Raw genomic sequence first — 22421 nt, 5'->3', positions numbered from 1 at the left:
TCTGTTTTTGTTTGTCATCTATATCAATGACATGGATGATAATGTGGTAAACTGGATCAGGAGATCATCAGATGATGGTAAGATTGGGGAAGTGGTGGAGGACAGCAAGGAAGGCAATCAAAGCTTGTAAAGTGATCTCGACTAGCTGGAAAAATAGGCTGAAAAATGGCAGATAGAATTTAATGCAGACTAGTGTGAGGTTCAGTACTAGGCAACTTGGCCTTAGCCCATGTTTCTGGGCTGTGGTGTGTACTTGGGAGGCGAAACCAGGATAGGACTTGCATGGTGAGAGGTAGGGCCCTGAGACTTGCAGTAATACAGAGGAACCTTGGAATACAGATCCATAATTCCTTAAAAGTGGCATCACAGGTAGCTAGGGTTGTAAATAAAGCTTTTGGCACATTAGCCTTCATAAATCAATGTATTGAGGTGTTGAAATATTATGCTAAAGTTGCCTAATTTGGAGAATTGTGTGCAGCTCTGGTCTCCTTCCTACAGGAAATATATCAATAACATTGAGAGAGTGCAGAGAAAATTTACAAGAATGTCGCCAGTACAGGTGGACCTGAGTTGAAGGGTCTCAGCCTAAAACATCAACTACTTGTTCATTCCCATGGATGCTGCCGGACCTGTTGAGTACTTTCAGCATTTTGTGTGTGTTGCTTTGGTTTTAGGTTAGAACTCTATTTCCTGCAGCATGGAAAAATGAGGGGAAATTGTGTGGAAACTTCTTCACTCAAAGGGTGGAGAGAGTGTGGAACAAGCTACCAGCAGAAATTGTGGATGTGGGTTCAGTTTCAGCACTTAAGAGGAATTTGGATAGGTACATGGATGGGAGTGATATGGAGGGCTTTGGTCCGGGTGCAGGTCGATGAAACTAGGCAGAATTATCCGGCATAGACAAGATGGGCTGAAGGAGCTATTGTTGTGCTGTATTACTCTATGACTCTATAACAGCAAATGAATTGCATTGCTCATCAAAGCAGCCTTGCTGTTCTCTGATAGAGAAGCCAGGAGTGTCACCACTTGGATGACTTCAGGGCAGTACAGTTCCTGTGGACACTCTGAGCTTCTTTTGTTTAAATGTCATCAAGTTAACTATGACCTGATGTAATTTCATGTAATTGTCGCAACTATTACCAACTCAAGTACTTAGGTCATGATTTTGAAGAGGTGTTTATCCATGATAGAGACAATTTTTTAAAATTCTAATTCAGGAAATATTATTATTATGAAAAACTTTGTCTACATCTCGGCAGAGCAGTTCTGGTGAGTTTTGACTCTGTGTATACTTTTTTAAAAAGTCCCGTTCTCCTGTAAAAAAGGCAAACTGATGAAAGCAACATAATAACAGCAGTTGGCCTGTGTAAAATGGACAGAGGAACATCCAAGCAACACAGACAAAATGCTAGAGGAACTCAGCAGACCAGGCAGCATCTATAGAAAAACTGAGAAACCTGCCAAAGGGTTTTGGCCCAAATTGTCAACTGTACTCTTTTCCATAGATGCTACCTGGCCTGCTGAGTTCCTCCATCATTTTGTGTGTTTTGTTTGGATTTCCAGCATCCGAAGATTTTCACTTGTTAGTGAGAGGAACGTCCAAGGAGCCAGTCTAGGTCGGGCACCAACTCCCAGCAGAATGAGGCTTCCTGCCACTGATTAGAATCAAAGGGAATACTCCCAAGCTCACCAAAAAATCAACATTGTTTTATTGTCACAGAACTATTGTTGAGTAGCTACTCCTGTGGCTATAAATTTCACAAAATATCAGTGTTGAAGTTCACTAGTTCCCAGGCTTCCTAGTAGATTTGCTGATCCAGACAAACATTATCTGTATATACACACTGTCATTCAGATATGAAGAGGAGGATCTAAAAAGCAAGCCTGACTTATGAGTATTAAACACTGCTGGGATTATGACCTTTAACTCTTATTACATTTTTTTCCTCAATTTGGAAAGGAAATAATTCAGAGCTTTAGGAATGAACACTGCAGCTCATAAGTAAATTTTAAGTATGGAGGATAGAATGTTGCTGTGATTCGGTTTTGTAAGAAGCATCCCAACATTCAGAATCAACAGTGTAATTGCCATGGAAATGTGGCAAATATTGCTGTAGGTTATTTTTCACTCCCACAGACTAATGGCATTTACACATCATTTTAAGGCATGTTGCTGTTTACTGGTTCAGTTAGAAGAAGGGTCAGCAAATTAAGCATTCAGGCTCTTGCCTCGTGCACACTTTAATCCATCACTGCAATTAAAAACAGTCAACAAAAGTTCCATAGAACTCCAGTACTGCCTAGGCTATTCCAAAAAGACTCCCCAAAGGTTTTTATCTGCAATCTAAATTAGTAAAGTGAAATGCTAACACTATGAGAAACAAAAGGAAATGTTTATCCCTTACTTGAAACACCCTGCGGCTGTTGAGATTTTAAGAATCAATAATCATGCTAATTATTTACTCTGACCAAGCCCAGCATTTCGACTGGAATGCAAATTGTAGAAAAGGCAGAGAAAAAGTTTGCAGCAAGAATAACTAAAACATTGTAAGGGTTTTATCATGTTCTCAGAAACATTGTGCATTTACATTCCAAAGGAAAATGTAAAGGCATTCCTGTAAGCAAAGCACAAAGGAAGAAGAAAGGAAATAGGAGTTTCAAATATTTAGACAAATGTCATTATGTTGAATTCTCGAAAAGTACATTTAAGCTCCATGGGTTGTATGTAACAACAGCACTTCACTCACCAGAAACAAAAGGGAGAGGGCTGTGAAAATTGGCCCAGCAATGCAATTTTTTTCCAGTGTTACTTGTGCCTATTTGCATCCAATTTTCTCGTCACATTATGCACTTATTAGGTATTTGGGATAGCAGACTAGCTTTGAGCATAACGAGTCAATGCATCATGAACTCACTGCTTGTGAGACGCTGATTTGATGTAACTGGAGTCACACTGCGTCATGGTTTTCCAGCTAGAGTCATTTGTTAATCATGCATAGGGAATCCTACATTTAGCAGGAGGTGGAATCTTGTGTACATCAGACATAAAGAAATTCTTAATGAACTGAGTTGTAAATTGACTAGAAATAAAGAAGGCTGAAGATTAGTATGGTGGCTGCTATTGTAAGAATAGAAGAAATGGAACAGTAATAGAGCATTTGCTCCCTCGAATCTGCTCCACCTTTCAATGACATTATTGGTAATTCAATTTTGACCTTAACATAAATTTCCTGTCCTTATCTTCCTTTGTCCATCAACTTTCTTGTAGTTCAATTTCTGTTGATCTTCTCTTTGAGTAAAATTAGTAACTTCCTCTAAGCGCTCTGAAAAATTCCCTCAGTCTTCTGAGAAAATAAATTCCTCATCTTAATCTAGATACCCCAATTCGGTAAATATCTCTTAGCATCCATCCAGTCAATTCCCACAAGATCTTATACACTCAGTGCCCACTTTACTAGCTACTTTCTCTACCTAATAAAGTGGCAATTGAGTGTATGTTTGTTGTCTTCTGCTGTTGTAGCCCATCCACTTCAAGATTTGACATGTTGTACCTTCAGAGATACTGCAGTAATGTGAAGTCTTCGGGGAATTCTTTAGTTCAGGAAAGTCTCTCGTAATTGACTGTATAAATCTCTTGGACTTTCGAATTTACCATTCTAAGAACTGTGTTCAAATTTACCACTTTAAGAACTGTTTTTGCATTAACCCTTTTAAGAACTGTTCCAGAGTTGCCATATAGCAGTTAGCGTCCGGTTAAGTTAGTCGTTTAAATACATTTCGCTATTTTTCAGCAAAGTTTAATAAATGTTTGTTTATTTTTATGAAACTTGACTCAATTCTATATTCATTGTTGCCGGTCATGTGGCATAAATTTGGGGGCTCGTACGGATATGTTCCAATTTTAAGCTTAAGTGCTTGCTTAAGTATCAACCTGATTTGGAAAAGGGAAATACCCAATTCTTTTGTTTGATTGGTCTGTGGGTGGTATTCGGCAGCAATGAATATTGACGACTTTATGGAATCGCCAAAGCCAGGGCTTTTAGCGGAGGCGAGAAAGGGTGTCGTATCCGAGATTACTAGAAGGTTGGATCTTAAAGGAAATACGAAGGTTACAACAAAGCCAGTAATTCAGAGAAAAATCGCGGCACACTATAAAGGGTTGGGTGTTTTTGATGAAGAAGTGTTAGATAGGTTTCCATTGAGTAATCTAGAGATGCAGTTACATATTGATCAAATAAAGTTAAAGCAATTAGAAGCTGATTTGGAAAGAATTCGGTTAGAAGCTGAAAATAAACAGAAGGAATTCGAGGCTAGAGAAGCCCATAGGAAAAAGGAATTTGAAGAAAGAGGTGCAAATAAAAGGAAGGAGTTTGAGCTAGAGATGTAGAAATTAAAGTTCAAGAATCAGTCCTCTGGTTCTAGGAAACAGTTTGTTGCTAATCGAGAGGTTATGTTGGCTCCTCCATTTAATGAAGCAGAGGTGGATAAATATTTCCAACATTTCAAAATTGTTGCTCTGAGTTGAGAGTGGCCGAAAGAGAGATGGCCAGTGATGTTACAAAGTGTAATTAGAGGCAAGGCGCAAACAAGTTTATACAGCTTTAAATGCTGAGCAAGCACTTGATTATGATATAGTGAAACAGCATATATTGAAAGCATATGAATTGGTTCCAGAAGCTTATAGAGAAAGATTCAGAAATTTGAAGAAATTTGTGGAAAAATACTTAACGTGGTATTTGCATGCGAGAAATCTGTGTGTTTTGAGAGATGGGTTTCCTCTAAAAATGTGAATGGGGAGTGTAATAAATTAAAAGAGTTGATTTTACTGGAGGAATTGAAAAGGAGCATTCCTGTTGAAGTGAGGACATACTTAAATGAAAGAGACACTGCTACATTGCAGGAGTCTGCTAAATTAGTTGATGAGTATGCTTTAATTCATAAGAGTAAATTTTCTCCCAGGTAGAACTTTTAAGAGGAAAAATAGCACAGAGTCAAGGTAAACCAGAAATTAAATCTAAAGTTAGTGAGAAAGATAAGGATGAAGGGAGACATGTGAAGGAAAGACATTTTGGTCTTATTTGTAATTATTGTAAGAAATCTGGACATGTAATAGCTAACTGTTTTTGATTGAAAAAGAAAGAGAAGGAAGCAGTCCCAGATGCTTGTGTGCAGCACATTGAAACACCTGTAAATCCACAGAGTTCGATAAATACCAATGAAGTTTTGTCAGAGTCTGACCAAGTTAAGAGGGGATATGAATGTTTTATAACTGAAGGATTTGTATCATTGAAAGAGGGATCCAATCCAGTACCAATAAGAATCCTTAGAGATACTGGAGCTTCTCAATCACTAATGTTAGACAGTATTCTAAAGTTTAATGATGAGTCTGACATTAGTGAGGTAAACTATATAAGAGGAGTTGGGAGTGCCCTTATGCTGGTACATTTGCATAGAGTAAATTTAAGGTCAGTGTTAGTTACAGGGCCTGTTAAAGTAGGACTACAACCCAGTTTACCCGTGAATGATGTTTTTCTTTTGTTAGGGAATGACTTAGCAGATGGACAAGTATTTTCTAAAGTGCATTTGAAAATAAAGCCTATTTCTGAGGAACCAAAGAGGAATTCTAACACAGATTCTTCCTGTGTTGTAAATTGAGCTATGGCTAAAAAGACTGATGTACAGGATGAGGTTGTTACCCATGGTTGTTCAACTCGGGATGCGAATTTTGAGGATGTGTCAGAGACTTTCTTACCTTCGTTACTTGATGAAGGTTATTGTAGTAAGTCTGACCATGAAGATTTGTCTTTAACTCAGAAGGAGATGATAGCAGAGCAGAGTAGAGACCCTGAGATTATCAATTAAAGGAACAAACTCTTCCAGATAGTGAAATTGAGAAGGTGCCAGAAGGATGTTATTTTGAAAAGGGAGTATTAATGAGGAAATGGAGATCACCTACAATTCCTGCTAGTGAGGAATGGGAAGTTAATCAGCAGGTAGTAGTTCCTAAAGTTTATCGAATTGAGATTTTAACTATGGCTCATAGTATGCCTTTGGGTGGCCATCAAGGTGTAAAAAAAACTACGAACAAGGTTTTTAAACATTTTTACTGGCCTAGTTTAAGAAAAGATATGGTGACATTTTGCAGGATGTGTCATACTTGTCAAGTTGTGGGTAAACCTAATCAAGTTACTCCAGTGGCCCCACTGCAACCAATTCCAGCATTTGATGAGCCGTTTTCCAAAATTATTATAGATTGTGACGGCCCATTGCCAAAAACTACGATCGGACATCAATATTTGCTGACCATTATGTGCACAGCATCTAGGTTTCCAGAGGCAATACCTCTTAGGAATATAAACTGTGAAAAAGACTCTTATAAAATTCTTTACTTATTTTGGTTTGCCTAAGGAAATACAATTGGATCAAGGTAGTAATGTTATGTCTGGATTGGTTCAGCAGATAGTTTATAAACTGGGAGCAAAACAGATTACCTCATCTGCATATCATCCAGAATCACAAGGAGCCTTGGAGAGATTCCATTCTACCCTCAATACTATGATTAGGACGTATTGTGTGGAAAATGAAAAAGACTGGGATAAAGACGTACATTTACTACTTTTTCCAGTATGGGAGGCAGTACAGGAATCATTAGGTTTTAGTCCTTTTGAACATGTGTTTGGGCATAGAGTTCGAGGACTTTTGGCCTTGTTGAACAAACAGTGGATTAATAAAGAAGTACACACTAATTTGCTGGATTATGTTTTAAAATTCAAGGAAAGATTCCATTAAACTTGTAGCTTGGCCAAGGAAAATTTAAAATCGGCTCAGGAGAAGATAAAAACTTGCTATGAAAAGGAAGCTAGAATGAGGTCATTTAAGCCTGGAGATAAGGTGTTGGTTCTTTTCCCGGTGCAAAGGAACCGATTACAAGCTAAATTTCATGGTCCTTATGAAATTAAATCTAAAGTAAACGATGTGGATTACGTGATTATAAACCCCAGATCGAAGAAAGGCAACACAGCTGTGTCATATAAATATGATAAAACCATAATATGAGAGAACAGCTGCTACTATAACTGTTGCGGTCAATAATGAGACTGATCTTTCTAAAACTCATTTTAAACCCAACATTATTTCAGCCAGGTTACCAAATTCAACAATTCTGGAAAATATTGTTGAGAAATTAGCTCATTTACAGCCAGGGCAGAGAGAGCAGATGAAACAGTTTATAGGGATTTATTTCCAGACATTCCTAGAAGAACCACCATAGCTTCGCATGATGTAGATGTTGGAGATGTAAAACCCATAAAACAACATCCATATCGAATGAACAGGGAAAAATGTGAACTTGCTGAACAAGAAATTAAGTATATGTTAGAGAATAATATTATTAGAACTTCTAATTCAAATTGGAGTTCACAGTCTGTTCTGGTGCCTAAGCGAGACAATAGTATTCGGTTTTGTACAGATTACAGGAAGGTGAATGCTGTGACAAAAACTGATGCATATCCAATCACTAGGGTAGATGATTGTGTGGATAAAGTTGGGCAAGCAAATTTCCTTACAAAGATTGATTTGGTAAAAGGTTATTGGTGTGTTCCATTGATGGATAGAGGTAGAGAGATTTCTGCATTTGTAACCCCATCTGGGTTATATGAATATAATGTTCTTCCATTTTGGATGAAGAATGCACCAGGTACTTTCCAGCGGATGACTAATAGAGTGATTCATGGGTTAAGAGACACAGATGCCTATATTGATGATTTAGTTCCAGGAAATAATGCCTGGAGAGCACATATTACTGCTGTGGAGAAACTACTGAAAAACTTTCAAAAGCTAACTTAACTGTTAACTTAGCTAAAAGTGAATTTGGTCATGCCACTGTGACTCGGCTTGGTTATGTTGTAGGTCCGGGCTCAGTTAAAGAAAATGGTTAAGGAAATAAATCAAACTCCAATTTAGCAACAAAGTTTGATGTTACGGGAGTATAATATTTTGATAACTCATATTAAAGGTAAAGATAATGTGATCGCTGATTCTCTATCTAGATGTTAAATGTACAATGTAATTTTTTTTATGGAGTGGTATTTTAATACTTGTAACTCTCCTACTGTATATTAGTTTGCAAAATGCTGTATGATAATACTGTGGATATTGTGTAAGTTGTAAATTTTATACATTTGTACTTCTTTTGTAAATAGTTAATTGTTAAAATTTTGCTCTGCAAAAGAACAATTTTTTTTGGAGGGAGGTGTTACATACTTCATAGATATATTGTACCGTCTTATGAGGATAATGCAATAGTCTTGAGCAGGTCACACGATGTAATTTTCCCGCCAGTGAGGTCACATGATGATCTGTTCTCACCAGGTATATAAAGGGAGATTCCTGGTGATGCAGTTATGGTTTTCAGTTTAGTTTTGTGTTAGATACTCCATTTTGTTGCGTATTCGGCTTATGACGTAGTTTTGTTTTAAAGTGGAGTTCTACTTTCTATTGTAAGTAGTATTGGAGAGTGAAGACCTTACCAAAACAGAGGAAGTCGCCGAGTCGAGTAAAGCTGATATCGTTTGGCGGTTTTATAGAGGATCGACCTTTATTGAATCTTCGTTCAAGTAAAAGTGACCTGCAACTCAGATATCCCCTGCAAAAAGTGGGAAGGATAGTGCAGTGTCTATTTGCTAGAGGAAAAGGTCAGTTCCTTTAAACCATTTTATTTCCGTCGTTGTGAATCCTGCCGACAGGGCAGGTTCTGGCTGGGATCGGCAGTAATGTGCAGTCTTCGAGGAATTCTTTAGTTCAGGAAAGTCTCTCCTAATTGACTGTGTAAATCTCTTGGACTTTCAAATTTACCACTCTAAGAACTGTGTTCGAATTTACCACTTTAAGAACTGTTTTCACATTTACCCTTTTCAGAACTGTTCCAGAGTTGCCGTATAGCAGTTAACGTCCGGTTAAGTTAGTCGTTTAAATACATTTCGCTATTTTTGAGCAAAGTTTAATAAATGTTTGTTGGTTTTTATAAAACCTGACTCAATTCTATATTCATTGCTGCCAGTCACATGACAAATGCAAGTCAAAAATCTGGTGACTAGGATGAGAGTGTCACAACCATGGATTCAACAGTGCAGCAGATTCAGCAATTACACTCTTGAATATGCACGTCAGCTAATTGTTATTTCATTGTGATAGTATTTAACTCCATTCATTCCATCGTAGTATTTGTCAAGACTTGGACACAACAACACTTCGCTGCCTACTTGCATTCCACCTTGCCTGAGAAATCGGACTGTCGAGTCAACAGAATCTGAAGACTAGTGGTATTCACTTTATTCTTAGTTGTTCTTTTTCAGCTGCAGCGTAGGCTTCATTTTCCATTTGAGGGTTTTAGCTAACAACCCTGTTTGGCCTAGCGTTTATTGTTTTCTTTTCCTTTTAACACTGTCCGCATTAAAGTCTATGATCTATCGACCTGCTTCAGTGTCTCTCACTCCGCACTTGGGCCATATCTGAACCTGGTGACAGCAAGTCTCGACCACACAAAGATGGACCCAGCAGAGAGAGAGAATAGCTGTCCTTGGCCATGAGATTCACTGGTCAGAGTAATTCATCAAAGCAACAATGTTCCTTTGGAATTCCTATGTATGAACTATTGTTTCTGTCTCCAGCGTGACAGAAAAATCTTGCCAAGTAATGGACCCAGCAAAATTTGAACAGTGACATTTTGACATGGGTGGCTTGAAAGGAAGGTGACTTCCATTCTCAGTGCATGTCCTGACTACATTCTGAGAGTCCTGAGTCTACATTGAGTTTCTCTGGTATCCATTCCAAGCTTTACAAGTCAAAGTACCCAGGTTCCCAGCTTTGTGGTCCCGTGACTCAGGTCTGCATAACAAATGAGCACTTCAAGCAAGCTTATCAATTGATTCAGCAAATCATCATTCAAGTCGATAATGTAAATTCTGAAAGAGCCTCAATCCAAAAGCTGATCCCTGGCTGAAGTGTGCAAATACACAAGTAAAATAACCCTATCAGGAGTATTTTTAACCTCTTGATGAAAGTCATGGTACAGACTGGGAAAATTGAACTTTTATGTAGCAAATTAAACAGATCTACAGAGAACCAGCTAGCTCAGTGATGAAAGAAACCTGTCTATGCTGTCTTGATCTGTAAAATTGAGAGTATATCCTAAATGCCTCTGAAAAAATTGTGAAAGATAAAACACTGTGAGCAAGATTTGAAAAGGTTCCTTCTCTAGGTTACAAGTTTCATGGTTCCCAAAGAGTTTTCTTTATGTTCCCAGGGTTTTTTTTCCGATAGTTTCCAAGGCTTATTCAATGTGTTTATGGTCTCCCCATCAAGAGGACTCCCAAGCTACCTCTTGACCCGCTTGAGGTTTCTTGATCTCAGTCTGTTGGGGTTATCAAGTCTCTCAGTCTCTCTGGATCCTCGAGTCTCCCTGCCTCTCGAGTTCCCTATGTCTCCCACTCAAGTTCCCCAGGTCTCTTGATTTTTTCCTGGATCTCAAGTTTTCAGGTCTTCCAGGGCCAACAGATGCCAGCTATAGGGTGGGGGGTCCTGTAGTGATTTCTTCAGGCTTGTGCAGGGTATCAGAGGGCATTGGGCTCTGAGGTTTTTAGAGCACCCGAATTGGTTAATTGTTGCTTAACAGTTATTAATGGTTTAAGAGTTCCGTGTGTCTTTCTCGAGCAACTCGCTCTTTGTAATGCGGTTTCCTGGTGCTTTCAGTTTAAGTTTGTTAGATTTATTTTGATAGACTCAGGGATTCTGTGTTAGTTTTATTGTTGAAGCAGTTGCCCGGTTAGCTCCAATCGGAGGGTCCGCATTTTGAGAATGATTTGTTTCAGCGCGTCATTTGGTCAAGCTACCTCTGTAACAGCTCTTGTTTCTGTCTCTACATGGAAGTCTTTGGCTCCATTATTGGCAGTGTACACCATGGCACTATGTACCAGCATCACTGAAGGACATCTTAGACAAGTCCCTCATCCAGGACTTCCAGGGGGCACAGGTCTGTGGCGCATCAGGAGGCTGCACCTAGAAAGGGGGCCCCTGTCACAACCATGGATTCGACAGCGCAGCAGATTCAGCAATTGCGCTCATGTGTCAGATAATTACTATTTCATTATAATAGTATTTAACTCCATTCATTCCGTCTTAGTATTTGTCGAGACTTGGCACAGCAACGCTTCGCTGCCTGCGTGCATTCCACCTTGCCTGAGAAATTGGACTGTCGAGTCAATTGACTCTGAAGACTAGCGGTATTCGTTTTATTCCTAATTGTTCTTTTTCAGCTGCAGTGTAGGCTTCGTTTTCCATTTGAGGGTTTTAGTTAACTGCCCTGTTTGGCCTAGCATTTATTTTTTTCCTTTTCCCTTTAACATTGTTCGCATTAAAGTCTGTGATCTATCGACCTTCTTCCATGTCTCTCACTCTGCATTTGGGCCATATCCGAACCCGGTAACAGAGAGGGGCTAGCGAGCTGGATAATGTTGCATATGAGATAGGGCCCAGCAGAATACCCTATTTTTAATGTATGTTTGTGAAGTAGTTCTCTTTTGTTAACCCGATGGGCAAGAATACCTGCAGAGACTCTACTTTCTAAAGACTTTCACAATTTGCTGCAATGAAAATTATATGGTGTAGGCTTGGCTTCAACCAATACCTCAATATTAACCTTACATCTAACTGCCTACTTTCAACACACTTTGTCTTAACTGCTACACTTTGTTCTGCACTCTGTTATTAATTTACATTGTTGTGCACTGTTGTAATGAATTGATCTATATGGACGATATTGACAAGTTTTTCCACTGTACTGTGGCATATGCGACAATAATAAATCAATTTAACCTCAACTAACATTAGTAACTTAAAAATATGGACCCACATGGATGTGTGTCAAGGCATAAACTGAAAGAGAACTTAATGATAATTTTGTGGGTCCCGCATAATGTAAGATGACCATGGCTAATTTAGACTTAGTTGTCCCAGCACACAATTTCCAGCATTATGCTATTTAGATCCAACATATTAAGAACTCATAACATAAAGGATGAATTTTAAGGTGTACTTAAAAAGAGGAAGGGCAGATTGAGGAGCCAGCGTACGATAACATTGGATTTAACACTGATAAACAAAGACTAGATGATTAGTGTGAGCAAAGAGCAATGCTATAGAGGTAAGGCCACATAAAAGCCTGGAATGTAAGTAGACTGCAACAGTAACAAGCTGAGAACAGGTAAGTTTTCTATTTTTATGATTCATATTTATGCCATAAAATGTGAGAATTATATTTGTGATCAATGCTACGTAAATTTAAAAATGACATGGATGTAACAGATCACATCATTCTTTGAAGCAGTATTAAGTATAAAGCTGCATTATTATTATTATTATTATTATTATGGATCACAATTCAGCATGCAGTACGGAGTATTTATCATATTATCTGTTTTAAGTATGCCTTCATTACTGCTATTCTAGTCTTCACTATAAATCCTGACAATATTACCTGGAAATAACATTTTTGGCACGTTATCAAGCATTTATAAAGCTACTGTCATGCAAAATATAGGTTTAGCTCTAATTGTATAACATCATTGGAAATAAAAGCTGCACTCTGTTAACTTCTTTGAAAACTAGTTAATATATTATGTTTATCCGTAACCAGCAAGATAAATCAATAATAGTTCAGTGAAACAAGCCAGAACCAACACAATGCACACAAGAATCTCCAGTGCAGGAAATAACTGTACGCTACATATTTTGTCTACTATTATATAATTACTGCACATTCTTGTTTGGAAATTACAAGAAACTTACAATACAAGATGTTTATGCTCTTATATATTACTTACTGGGACACAAAGAAACTCACCAAAATGAAAAACTCCTTTAAGTCCCTATTTCTTCAGACAGTACATCTGCCAAAAATGTATGGCACCCGGACAAAATATAAACATTATTCAACAAGCCCACCATTGTTACAACAGCATGATCTTCAGATAAAAAGATCCTTCACTTATATCCGGTTGTTTCACGGTGATCATAAGCCACCATCAGAATCAGCACTATGTTAACAATAAATGGACTGTACAACTCTGATGAGAATAATCCAGGAGAGTATCTTGCTATGGCACAGATATGCTCACACATATGGTTGTACTAATCACCACTCAGAAGGTAATGATGTTTTTTGGATATTCAGTACCATACAAGGATTCACACTTTGCTCAAGAACTATTTGAAATAAAGTTTAATTCAAGCAAAATGTTTACTTTCCTTGGTTATATGAAATTGTTGGTATATATAATGTTTGAATATGTGGTTTAATATCCTTTTGTGATAAACACAGAGATCATGCAAATCCAGCAGAAGACACACAAAATGCAGGTCAGGCAGCATCTATGGAAATAAATAAACAGTCAACATTTCGGGCTGAGACCCTTCATCAGGACTGGAAAGGAAGGGGGAAATTGCCAGAATAATGCCTAATTTAGAAGTTCCTGTACTGCCTCTGCAACATTACCACCTGAATGAATGTGTAAGATACAGGAGATAAGAAAAAAGTTATGACGACAAGAAGCTCAAAGGTCAGTGGAGAAATTTGGAAGTGACAGGGAAATTGGTTTAAAAATTTAGACGGCTGCTAATTGATAACAACTAATAATCAAAATCAAGAGTCTGAATGGTAACATCCACTGATCAGTTGGTAGCGTCTCAAAAGGTGACTTTGAGAAAGCACATAATTCATAAGACAAGTAGTGAAAAAGAAGGAAGATGCTATTGAAGAAGTTACCAGAGATTGTTGTACCAAGTGACCAGCAGTATCTTATCAACATTCTTGACAATTTCAATCCTCCTGACTTTATTCTGATGCCATCAAGTACAAGTAAGCTGCTCTGTTCTTTGGCAGTGTTTGTAACTGAATTATATCAGTTGAATATCAAATAAATATTTGAAATGTGTGTCTTAGCTTTCCTTTCTATAGTGTATGTGTGGGGCATCAGATTTTAATTTGGAGCAGGGTTTTGAGAATCGCTGACATCACAATGTCAGTAACTGTGTCAGGGTTAACCGTTAGCACGGCAGACTACAAGTTAAATTCTCAATATCAGGAAAGAGCTACCATTGGACCACAGAAGCATTGGGGATGTAAAGAGAAAATTGGCTGTCTTGCATACTTTAGCAGAGGTTTCAGTAACAATTAAGGTCACTCAAATCTGACTTACTGCTACAGAGAACAACACAGTGCAGTTCATCAACATTCTCCCTACCAAGGAAGCCCAAATTATGCAAGTCAACAGTTTTTCCATGCAGATGATTGATCTTTTGCGACAGAATTTTTTAGGATTGTCATAGACATTGAATGGACTTGGCCTGAGAGGGCAGTCTCAGCATTACAGTGTTGCTTTGAAACACGAGCTGGAGAATGTTCCGGGAGGCTGTTACCTATGGCAACCATTTTAACATTGAGGAATATGTGGATTCTGTGACTAGCTGCAGATATAAATATACTGAGGATGTTACCATCACAAAACACATCCGGGTGAGGGCAAATCAGAAGTAATGGCTTACTGCAGAAGTCTGGGCACGGTGATCGTGATGTTGCCTTTCGATTGGAGGACATGACAGTTTTTAAGGAAGCAAGAACAGCACTTTCCTGCTCCATCAGGAAGGTGAAACAAGAGCATTCTCAGAGAATATACAACTATTTGCGAAACCTGAGACGCGAGGTGTGTGGCAGGGACTTCAGAGGATTACAGACTATAAGTCTACCCTGCACATCAGCGACCAGGACCTCTCACTTCCTGACAGACTGAACGTCTTTTAAGACCAAAAGACCATAAGATATAGGAGCAAAAGTAGGCCATTCAGCCCACTGAGTCTGCTCCGCCATTCAGTCATGGGCTGATCCAATTCCAGTCGGGGAGGGGGAGGGTGAACACAGTAACCAGGTATAGTAGGAACCCATTATAGTAATTATCAAATCCTGAAAAGGACTACAACTTTGACTTACTATTTGGCTTTGAGGCATCAATCTCTGCTTGAATTTTTGCAGTACCCTTCTGTAAATCTTGTGCATCAACGGCATGACCACAGTAGGTGAGCCCTGGGTTAAAGAATTCACATTTAATGCATTGTGTCTAAGCCCATAACCTTTGAATCTTTTTAACACTATCTTGAGATTTGAAGATGTTCCTTGTCATCCTTACTGGTAACAATGATGTCATCCAGGTAACACTGCATGCAGCCCTCACTCCATAGCTTTCCACTAAGCCAACTGAGTACAAAGCGTTGGATGAAGAATTACAGCATTTGAGGCTGCCAGAAACCTACCAATGGCTTAGAATGCAAATAAAACATTGTAACATCTTGGTTAATGAAGAATATTGAGAGAATCTCTATGAGGAATGTGTAAATTTTCAGTTGTGTGATGTCCATTTACCACATTATGAGCAGGTACCAACAGAAAAGCTGATGCCTTAGACCATCGCAGTACTTCAGAAGATGTCTTCTTGTCAGGACCATGAAGTGGACAGCAGAAAATCAATCTGCTAAAAATCCATTCTAGGGCACTGAGAATAGCTACTCGTTACCAAGGTCTCAGCAGGCCAGGCACAGGTATGCAAGAGCCCTGTTAGAGACTGCCAGACCAAATGTTAGCTAACTAAGTGGATTGATAATAACATAACAAAATGGTGCTTTTGTAAATACTTAATTAAAAAAAGTACACGAAATGGCTCTGAACATTTGTTTATCGCTCAGGCATCTGGCAGCTGTTACCGTTGCATCTGCTTCTCATTCTGCGTGGATTGGGTCTAAAGGACAACAGTGCCAAGAGCACATTCTTTGGCATATCTATCACCTATCGTTCCATGAGTGTAAAGTTGTGAAGTACAAGTCATACTGTATTACTACAACTGATGAGTACTGTACTTACTGAAGTTTAGAACAATGAAGGGTACCTCACTGAAACCAACTGAATGTTAAAAGGTCGAGATAGAGTGGACATAGAGAGGATATTTCCAATAGAGGGAGAGTGTAGGATCAGAGGGCACAGCAACAGAATAGAAGTACTTCCCCTTAGAACAGAGACGAGGAGAAATTTCCTTAAACAGAAGGTGGAGAATCCCTCCCCACTGATCTCCCTCCTGGCACTTATCCATGTAAGCGGAACAAGTGCTACACATGCCCTTACACTTCCTCCCTTACCACCATTCAGGGCCCCAAACAGTCCTTCCAGGTGAGGCAACACTTCACCTGTGATTCGGCTGGGGTGATATACTGTGTCCGGTTCTCCCGATGTGGCCTTTTATATATTGGCGAGACCCGACGCAGACTGGGAGACCGCTTTGCTGAACACCTATGCTCTGTCCGCCTGAGAAAGCAGGATCTCCCAGTGGCCACACATTTTAATTCCACATCCCATTCCCATTCTGACATGTCTATCCACGGCCTCCTCTACTGTGAAGATGAAGCCACACTCAGGTTGGAGGAACAACACCTTATATTCCGTCTGGGTAGCCTCCAACCTGATGGCATGAACATCGACTTCTCTAACTTCCGCTGATGCCCCACCTCCCCCTCGTACCCCATCTGTTACTTATTTTTATACACACATTCTTTCTCTCACTCTCCTTTTTCTCCATCTGTCCCTCTGAATATACCCCTTGCTCATCCTCTGGGTCCCCGCCCCCCCGTCTTTCTTCCCGGACCTCCTGTCCCATGATCCTCTCGTATCCCTTCTGCCCATCACCTGTCCAGCTCTTGGCTCCATCCCTCCCCCTCCTGTCTTCTCCTATCATTTTGGATCTCCCCCTCCCCCTGCAACTTTCAAATCCCTTACTCACTCTTCCTTCAATTAGTCCTGACGAAGGGTCTCAGCCTGAAACGTCGACTGCACCTCTTCCTAGAGATGCTGCCTGGCCTGCTGCGTTCACCAGCAACTTTTATGTGTGTTGCTTGAATTTCCAGCATCTGCAGAATTCTTGTTGTTAGGTGGAGAATCTGTTGAGTTCATGGCCACAGATGGATGTGGAGGAGAAGTCCATGGGTATATTGAAAGCGAAAGCTGATAAGTTCTTGGTTAGTAAGTGCATCAAAAGTTACAAGGAGAAGGCAGGAGAATAAGTTTCAGAGGAAAAATAAATCATGTACGATTTGGTCATCTCAATGATGGAGCAAACTCAGTGGACCAACCGGCTTAATTCTGCTACGATGCCTTTTGATCTTATGGTGCATAGAACCATTTGCTGTCCATTTCCCACACTGGCATCCTAATCTCTTTCAAGGCTCCAAATGACTTGCTCAATTGTTATTACTCTCTTCGCTTCTGCATCATTGTAGCACTCCATAGCTGTGTGGGTGGGTATCATGGGAATAGGAGTTCACCCAATGGCTGTCACAATCCTTCCTTCTGCTAATGTAAGATGGAACATTGGAATATAAGGAATAAAACTCCTGATCACTTTGCACTAAAACCTTTTTTTTTGTTCTTTCTTGTAAAGGTTGTTTAATTTATGATTGATGTATGTTCTTCTCGTGAACGTTGCCTGTGATGCTGCTCCAAGTAAGTTTTTCGTTATTTGTGCATAAATGCACTTGCGTATATGGCATTAAATTCAACCTTGACATTTGAAAAAAAATCCTCTCACACACAAATTTTCCATCATCATATTATTTTGCTTTATATAACAACTGCAGGACCATTCTCTGTATTCCATGAAAAACACCTAAGAAAAAGAACATGTAACATCAGGGCTGGCTTTCCAGATTTCAGGAATGGAAACTTTGATACCCAAATTCTTCATTCAGGGCATACAATACCACAAGTCAAGTCAAGACAAGTTTATTCTCATTTAACTACATACATTTATATCACTAAATAATACAAAGTTTCTCTGGACCATGGTGTGAAGCACATTAGTGTAAATACTTCTGGTAAGATGGAGGTGCATTCGAACACAGCGGCCTCTCAGGGACCAATCAAAGGTGTATGTTTTTTAAACGTGTTTTTTTGGCGATCACAAGACAATTCTGCTCCAAGAACTTCAAGTACTGCAGGGCTACTCCTTCAGGAAGTTGCTCATCAACCGAAGTAGCTGAACTGGTGTCAGCGATGGAACTGGCCGAGGTGTTGAAGGAGCCGACTGGCATATCGGAGAAGCACACCGGGATGCTGAAGGAGCCGGATTGTGTCCAGAGGAGCTGACCTGGGTGCGGACCATGTTGCTGCCTGTTACTCAAAAGCATCAGAGTTGGTGTGCCAAGACAGCATGCAGTATAACCGTGGGTGATTTTCTCAGACATTTCTCTAGCAATCACAAGACCCCATTGGACATTGATAATGTAAGATGCCGCAGGTCTGATTTCCTTGTTTGGTGTTGAGACAAGACGCTGTGGGGGCTGTGGAGCCTCGGTTGTAGCGAGAGATAGGCCTCAAGCCCCAAGCTTGCCTGCTGCTGTAGTCCAGGTGAGAAGATGCCAGAGGCGGTGCAGCTTGGCGTCTGTGCTTGGTTGGGGGCTGGCCATTCCCATCAGTGCTGCCCTCCTGTGTTCGATTGGTGGAATGACAGGCTGGATTGTGTGTGTCTGTGCACTGTTGGGAGACTGTACTATCAACTTGCAGGACATGTCACACATGGTCTTGGACTATACATGTTTCTCTTTTTGTGTGAATATGTTTGCTAGCTATTTTGAACGTACTGTGTATGTTTAGAATCTTGGCCCCAGAGGAACGTTGTTTCATTCAGTTTATATTTAAGTATGATTGAAGGATAATTAAACTTGATTTGATTTGATATAACACACAATAACTTAGGAAAGTAAGAATTAAATCTCTAAATGAATTACACATACATAAACAAAGTCAAGTGCTTTGGTGAGGAAAACCCTGGCCGGAGTCAACCCACGCAAACTGTGGAGTCCAATAACATACAAGGCTGAGTTTGGAAAGACTACACAGCCCAGCTGACGGAGGTACTGATGGACATATTTAATATCTCTCTGGATCAACCTATGTCCCCTTGGTTTTCAAGGTGGCAACCATTATTCCAGAGCCAACAAAGGCAACAGTAACCTGGCTAGATGACTATTGTCCAATGGCATTAATATCAACTATTATGAAATGCTTTGAGCGGCTGGTCACGGAGCACATTAAAGCTTTATTCTCTGTTATATTGGATCCTTTCCAGTTCACTTATCACTCAAATCGAAAAACTGACAATTAAGGCAGTGCCCTCCACTCTGTCCTGTCCCACCTGGGAAATGGGGCCTTGTATACCAGGTTGTTGTTTAGAGAATTCAGTTTGGCATTTAACACCATCGTGCCTCAGAAACTGGTGGAGAAACAGTCGTCACTGGGTCTCACCACCTCCCTCTGTAACTGAATCCTGGACTTCATAACGGAAAGGTCATTGTCAGTATAGGTTGGTAGTAATGTTGTTAGTCCCATTATACTGAGCACAGGCACTTGCCAGGGCTGTGTACTCAGCCAGCTGCTGACGCATGACTGTGTGGCAAGTTGGTGGATAACAAAGCCATGTTGACCTCATCAACGACGATGATGAGTCAGAGTACAAGGAGGAAGTGGCGTGGCTGGTGGACTGGTGTGAGGACAACCAAGAAGATCATTGGGGACATTCAAACACGGGGATCCCACCCATCCAACACAAGTCTGGACATTAGAAAGCTGTGGATGAACCATCCTCCTCTGCACATACATGGATCCTCCGTAGGGAGAGTTACTGTAAGCGCACAAATTTCCTGAGAATTCACATCACAGACTATTCCCTTAGTATCACCTCCCTGAATAAGGCAGCATGGCAGCGCCTCCACTTCCTGAGGAGATTGAGGCGAGCGAGGGCCCCCTTCACATCTTCACTACGTTTTACAGGAGCACCATTGAGAGCATCCTAACAAGCTGCATCTCCATCTGGTATGGGGGCAGCAAAACATCCCTACAAAGGACTGTGAGAACAACCAAGGAGATCATCAGGGACATTCATCAGGGTGCTGCGTACACAGGGATCCCACTTATCCATCCAGCATCCTCTTTGACATTCTACCATCACGCAGGAGACTCTGATGCATAAAAACAGGAACTGTCAGGATGGGAAACAACTTCTTTCCTCAGGCCATTAAGCTTTGAACTCCCCGCCGCATCGTATTTGGAGTGTCAAAGGATAATTAGTACTGTACCCTACAATATACAATTTTTGCACTAACTGGCCTGTAATTGCTTTTCTCCTGCCTCTCTCCCTTCTTGAAGACTAGACTGACATTTGCAAATTTCCAAACTTCCAGAACCGTTCCAGAATTTAGTGATTCATGAAAGATCATTACAAGTCTCTCCACAATTTCTTCAGTCACTGCTTTCAGAACCCTGGGGTGTACACCATCTGGTCCAAGTGGTTTATCTTTCTTCAGATCTTTCAGTTTCCCAAGAACTGTCTTCCCACTAATGGTAACTTCACACACTTCATAACCCCTGACACCTGAAACTTCTACCATACTGCTAGTGTCTTCCACAGTGAAGACCGATGTAATATTCATTTCACCCATCGTTTTCTTGTCCCCCATTACTACCTCTCCAGCATCTTTTTCCAACAGTCTGATATCCATTCTTGCATCTGATGTCCACTCTTGCATCTCTTTTAAACTTTATGTATCTGAAGAAACTTATGGTATCCTCTTTAATATATTTGGCTGGCTTACTTTCCTATTCCATCTTTATTTTCATAATTACCTTTTTAGTTGCATTCTGTTGGTACTTTAAAGCCACCCAATCTTCTAACTTCCCACTAATTTTGCCATATTATATGCTCTCTCTTTGACTTTTATGTTGGCTTTGATTTCTCTTGAGGGCCACAGTTATGTCAACTGGCTTTTAAAATACCTTTTCCTCTTTGGGATGTATATATCCTGTGCCTTACAAATCGGTTTCAGAAATTCCAGTCACTGTTATTCTGCCATCATCCTTGCCAGTGTTCTTTTCCAATCCATTCCAGCCAACTCATCTCTCACGTCTCTGTAATCCATTATTATTATTATTATTACATTGCAACTCATCCTGTTGTCACCAATTTTGCTCAATCATCAGCCTCTTCTAGCTGGGAGTCTCACTACACATTGACTCTGTTTGTAAACCAACTAGCTCGTCTTCAGCACTATCACTCTGATTCCCATCCCCCTGCCAAATTAGTTTGAAACCACCTGAACAACTCTAGCCAACCTGACCACAAGGATATTTATTGGATCCCCTCAGATTCAGGTGTAACCCATCCCTTTTGTACAGGTCATACGCAGCTCAACCCAGCACAGATGGAAAGCATTCAAGAAACCAGCCAGATCCAAACAAGGGATCACTTGCCTGGTGCTGATGCCACTCCACCACCAGCAGGGTACTACTACAACCAAAATAATGGGTTTATTTTAAGATGCTTCCTTTCATGCATTAACTTTGATTCAGAAGGCAAATCATTTGATCACAGTGTTTTCCTATCCATGAACTTCTTTCAGATATGAAGATATCTGCTGCAAAGAATTTAATTTAATAATTACCCAATTTATAATCCCAAATACAGGAAGTACTTGTAATATGGAAATATTGTTCATTGGACATTACCCATCAACATACCTGTAATTTTAAAAAAATACTTCAAATTTTTCATTGTTTTCTTTTTGACCAATGTAAAACTTAATTTTTCAAGTTGTAGATCAGGGAAAATGGGAAGTAAAATGTAAAATGTTCACCTTGGTTGTTACATAGAGAAATACTTCCAATACTTCTCAATTCTAGAAGTAGGATCTCAATTTGTTATGGTTCGCAATTAATTGGAGAATCGTGCAGAAATAGATGACAAGATTAATTTTCAGGCCAGTACCAAGTTAAAATGTAAAATTTGTTTTTCTTTCATCCCCAATATACTGACAAAAGAAGGATAGAATTAAGACAAATAGTCTGGGAATTTAATTTCCCAAGTTTCTGAAAGAGAACGCAGTGTTTTTTTTCCATGCATTACTATTTTCCACGAGCACTTATCTCTGTGAAAGGGCAATCTATCCCTGGGAGAATTGGGAATATAACTAGTTCCACCTTCACTGGATGTAATAGTTCACGGTTTTCAAATCACATTATTCAATCGTTCAAATGCTTTTACATTTTTAGAGTTTTGAAAAGTGACGGCATATGAATATAGCCCACATCTAATTTTTCAGGCTACGTCCACACTAGACCGGATAATTTTGTAAACACCGGTTTCACGTAAAAATGATAGGCGTCCACACCAGGCGTTTTTGAAAATACCTTCGTCCACATTAAAACGGGTTTTTGGGCAAATCTCCTCCTACTGGGCATGCGCGGGACACATCTACAGAAAACAAGCAAAGAAGAAACG

This window comes from Mobula hypostoma, chromosome 4, assembly GCF_963921235.1.
Source record: "Mobula hypostoma chromosome 4, sMobHyp1.1, whole genome shotgun sequence".
NCBI classification, from domain to species: Eukaryota; Metazoa; Chordata; class Chondrichthyes; order Myliobatiformes; family Myliobatidae; genus Mobula; species Mobula hypostoma.
The sequence above is the reverse complement of the archived record's forward strand: the minus strand, read 5'-3'. Positions refer to the sequence as shown.